General features: G+C 43.6%; 1 long non-coding RNA gene across 1 annotated transcript; it reads left to right on the top strand.

The window, feature by feature from the left end:
• The first annotated feature begins 805 nt into the window (after positions 1-805).
• LOC135383801 (uncharacterized) lies at positions 806-4,652 on the top strand. The gene is made up of 3 exons (XR_010420073.1): positions 806-1,326; positions 1,496-1,634; positions 2,204-4,652. It is a non-coding gene; the product is annotated as an uncharacterized LOC135383801 (long non-coding RNA).
• The last annotated feature ends 435 nt before the right edge of the window (positions 4,653-5,087 follow it).

The raw sequence follows: 5,087 nt of genomic DNA, 5'->3' as shown, positions 1-5,087 counted from the left end.
GGTCCGAAACGTACAATTGAAGATGGCTCGAACAGACACAGGCGACTAAAACAACTGACCGTGTACTTACGAACAATACGTGGTCCCGTGACAGAGCTGCTTTCAGTTCAACAAGAGCCGCAGCCGGGACACGAACACATTACCAAACGTCGTTTCTACGATGGTGCTCACATTTTCACAATCAATTACTTTCAAAAAGCAAAATCATACGGAGAGCAGTGCGAGAACAAAGACTTGCAAAACCGAAACTCTAGAGGGGATAACGTGGTGGACAGCACAGGGGTGGCATCCAATGTATTGCTCCGTAGACGAAAGCGTGCTGGGCGAACGCAATGCATCCTGGACAGGTCCTGGTCGCACGTCACAGCAAACGTCAAGGCACACGTGACCTTAAAGATGGCGGCGCCCACGATCGGCGGCCAAACCGTTTGTAAACAATGCGGTTGTTGTTTCTGGACAACGTTTTGGATGTTTTTCGATCACGGTAATTATTTTTATCCGATAATCTCGCAATAAAACGCACAGTTTTACACATAAAGTCTCGTATTGTTGACAACTTCCAAAGATGTAATGACGACCGCGCGTTAAAGCTCAGCTACGCCGATTTTCGAGTGTTACAGAATGGAATGGTACTCACACGGTGTGTTCATAAGGGAACACTGATTATGTATGCAAAATAGTTATCCCAAACTCCTCGTGGTTTTCCGAAAAAGTGAATTTTTAGTTTCACTGACATCCCGTCTTGTGGCCCGCAAACCCTGTGTCGACGACACATTCGTGGTCTGCCCGCGCTCCGGCTTGGCATGACTTTTGGCTTGGTTTCTTCCGCCAAGCCGGCCAGTTTCTCCTGCCGAGCCGTCTGCTGCGCAGATTCACATTGGGGAAGTGATAAACAGTTCGCTATTAGGGAGCCAATATATTTCTGGACTTCACTAAACCCACGAGGAACGTGAGTTTTGCTTCCTTCGACTGCAAAGCATTTGCTAGGCCAGTACAGACTTCCTGGTGTCATTCGTGTTTTGTGCTGCGTGCCGAGAATGCGTGAGCGTTTTGCTCCCGTCTGCAAGAACACTTCAGCATGCAGTTCCAATGTGTCAAACCACAATTTTCCGAAAGGCGAAAGAGAAATCTATTGACTGCAACAATCGGTTACAACTCCGACTGGGTGCCACCTTCGAAAGCAGTGATTTGATCTGCCTCATACGAATGTTACGGAAGCAATGCGCAACTTGTTTCACAAGAAGCTGAAGATGTCTCGTCCGGGATGCTGTGCCAACTTTATCTGCAGCAGGAGATTGCAGGGGCACGACTAGGCAGCAGATAAAGGTAAGACGCGTAATGTTAGACAAGTCAGTCATGCGGTGTAAATTGCATCGCGTAGAAGAGAAAAATACGCTATCTGTCAGTTACTGCTTCATCCTTTAGAGATTACGACCCAGCGGGTGTATTCTCAGTACAGATTTGGAATTGCCTTATTTGTTAAATGATTTCGCAGGCATTCTGGCACCACCGAAAAGCTTGCACTCCACGTCTCAACTATCACCGTCTGGGTTTCAAGCTGAAGGTTTTCACCAGTGCCAACCAGACGCCCCTTCAAAGTTCATATGTTTTTGTTGACGGAACAGTGACACCTGGTACTGAGACATTTCATTTTCTGATTAATCAAGTGCATTCCATCACTTGTGCTCGACTTCTTGTGTTCGTATACCCTTGCTGTTGCTCGCTAGCTTAGAGCACCCATGCCTGAGGTGCCAGCGCTTTCAGAGTACATTTAAGCGGTATCATCGTATCATATGCACGGCAGCACATCTTGTGTATTTTGAGTAAGGTATAAATTTAATGTTGGCTTAGCTGTTGTATTTTGGTCACCAATAAGGTGTTCTTCCAGACCGCTCAAGGGCAGTTCAAACAGCATCATATGTGCAACAGTACATACTTTTTCTCAGGTGAAGTAAGGTAAATCTGTCTGCCGTGGTGTTCTGGCAGTGCAGCAGAAGCTTGTGTTGCATTCAAGTGGTATCATGTGTACAAAAACTTGTTTTATGCCTTTCTGTAGCTGCTGTACTAATATTGTGAGTACAGAGACATTCCTGCATAACATATCGGAGCATCTTGTGTGCTATTGTTGGTATGATCTGCAGCAGTATATTGATAATGTTAATTATTCAATGACTTCAGCTAACATTTAAATTCTTACTTCCAGGTAAACCTGTCACGCAGATGCCCTACCCCTTGGTATGCATAGTTCAAGATTGTACCGAAACAATCCACATGGAGCATTATAACACGCCACATACTGCATGTCTATGCTGCGTGTACAATGCAGCAAACCTATTCTCAGGTACAGGCCAGCTGGTACGCAATTACAACATGAAACTGACACAGGGACCGTAAAGTCATGCCTTTTCCTCCGCGCCTCGGGTTTCATGTTATTATCCTCACATGCAGCTCAATTCGCCTGTGCTGTGCAGCATGAGCAAAAGCATATATTGTTTGTGGTCACATGACACGGAACATAAATACAGTGAAACCTTCCTATGTTGGACACCCGCGGTGCAGCCGAAGCGTCTCCTACTTATAGAGGTGTCCGAGTTACAGAATATGAGTGCAAACAAAAAATGGAAGAGATCACAGCTGTGAGAAATGTCTCCCTTCTTCAATTTAAGGTCCTTAGTGGTACCTGGTGGTGGTGCCTGGTAGTGGTACCTCTACCCACTCACTGATAATTATTACTGATTTTAGTATATTCAATTCCGTTCAGATTCTACTCAATGGCATTACCTCTGGAGCCTTTCGTGCAGCAAGGACTTGTTTCTGAAGCGTCAGCGTACTTCTCATGGCTTTGGTGCAGTGCTCGTTCAAAGGCTCTAGACAAACTGAAGACAAGTGCTCACATAAAGAATTACAATGTAGACTGACAGCACTTGTTTTTGGACTCTAAAAACTAAAGCAACAAAATGCTGAGACCAGTATAGGGGAAAAAAGGGGCAAAAGTCAAGGTCACTGGCTCATTTTGGGTCTTTTTGGTGCAAAGATGGGCCGATATTGAGGTAATTTGGCCAGGGTTTTGTCCAACTTTGCAGGGAAAACCCTATCCTACTTCCAAGATAGGGAGGTGTCCGACATAGAGAATTTCGTCCCCATGTAGTTTCAATGGGAGCCTGCCCGTGCAATGAAATCATGGGGAGTTGTCCGAGGTAGGGAGGTGTCCGACTTGAAGGTTTACTGTACTATAGAGCATTCTACATCATGTAATCTAACAGTTGTTCACGTTTGGATATTTTAACCATGGAATTCACCCTGCATGCACCATACCACGTCCAAACACTAACAACTGCTAGAGAGCAGCATGTACTGTTTCCGTATAGCACTTATGGCTTGCGTCCTGTGATCGGAAACAGTGGTGTCTTTTTTCTGCTACAACCAGTAAACTACAGTAAAGATGTAGAAATACTGTGTCATACCATAAAGCACTATGGGAAATGGCAGTTTGAAAAACTGGAGAAGACTGTCATTAGAACGGGGGACATGTTCTACGGTGAAATTTTTTACAGTGTGTGCTGCACCACGTAATGCACTGCAGGCCTACCACAGTATGGTAACGCTCTGGATACTGATTTACTCAAAAAAGGAATCTGTGCGTTTCTTGTACTAACTTCCCTTTATGCAAAGTAGTAGAAAAGTGTTTTCAGCCAATGGGGAAGGAGAGGACATCATTCTGGAGTCTCGTTGACCTACAATGTGTCGTGTGTGGAGGTCATTTTGAAGAGTGTAGGTGATACAAGACTGTGTTCCCACGTTCTTGGCAGTGTTGACTAATAACCATAATAAAGTAGTGGGTACATTTGTTGCTTCATATATTTGTGTCATGGCAAAGTATGTAGAGATACATCTGTCTCAACATGCAGGTGACAAAACTGCTTTTTATGCCTAAACTATGACAAATAGTTGTCTGTTCAGCACCACTAATCATGTGCCAGCCTCCATGACATGTCTGTGACATTCCAAAGTGATTAACATGTCCCATAGATGTGTGCAATGCTGAAGATGACTGTGTACCTTCTATGGATTCTTGATTCAAGAAAAGTACTGTGTGATTTGCTAACGGTGCCTGGCTGTACCTTCACAATTCTACATAAAAATATGTAAAGTTTGCCGAAGGAAATATCATGAAGGTCGATAGCGAAAAACCCTGAGACGAGGGATAGGAAGGGACATACACAATGTCTCAACATAGCTTGTTTATGTCCCTTCTTGTATCTCCTCTTCAGGTCTCGCCATCATGGCCACTATCACCAGTTAGTTTGCTGTTGAACCGTTCTTTCAACGATAAGGGTCACTTTCATGGACTGGATGGCAGCCAACATGCTGTCAATAAAAAGAATAATGGAAGGAGCTCAATATGATCCTTAGGCTGTGCGTGGTTATTGCTTTCTGACAAATTCGTGACTTCGAATTCCAGGACAGTGCCTGTAGTGGTAGTATTCTTGTGTTCTCACCCTTGACGCCCATTGTGTGTCATCGGTCACCTATAATCTGCTAATATGCACATAGCTAAAACAAAGTATATTTGTATTTCTTTGAATACAGTTGGTACAGCACATTGTTTTTTACATGTTCTTTGGAAAATATAAATAAAAAATTCTCTACTCTGCAAGTCTCCTGTCAGCTCTACAGAGCAGCTTCGAATTTCACTAGAAGCCTCGTGTGAAACCTAGACCAAACTAGTGGTGAAGGTCCATATAGGTCATAGATAGATACTATTATTATTATTAGATCATAGGTCAGGCTTAGGTCCTGGTTGGTAGCAACGCATTTGAATTTTATTAAAAATTGGTGCAGGAGGTGACCAACATAACTAAATACACCAACTGACTCTCACAAATTTTGTGATGTTATACTTTTGAAACAACATTAATACGCTGCAGTAGTTTTTTCTCCTTTTAACCTAGAAATTTTAGGTCTTCGGCATCACCAGCCTTAGTTGCTGAGCATGCAGTTATTTACGTTGAGCACTGCAGTTTCATATTTGTTTCTCTGGACAATCAAGCCCGCTTCCCCATTTTGATAAGAGTCTTTCAGCTTTG

The sequence above is a fragment of the Ornithodoros turicata genome, chromosome 2 (genome assembly GCF_037126465.1).
Source record: "Ornithodoros turicata isolate Travis chromosome 2, ASM3712646v1, whole genome shotgun sequence".
In the NCBI taxonomy this organism is placed as follows: Eukaryota; Metazoa; Arthropoda; class Arachnida; order Ixodida; family Argasidae; genus Ornithodoros; species Ornithodoros turicata.
Note: the sequence above shows the minus strand (reverse complement) of the source record. Positions and strands in the feature narration are given on the sequence as shown.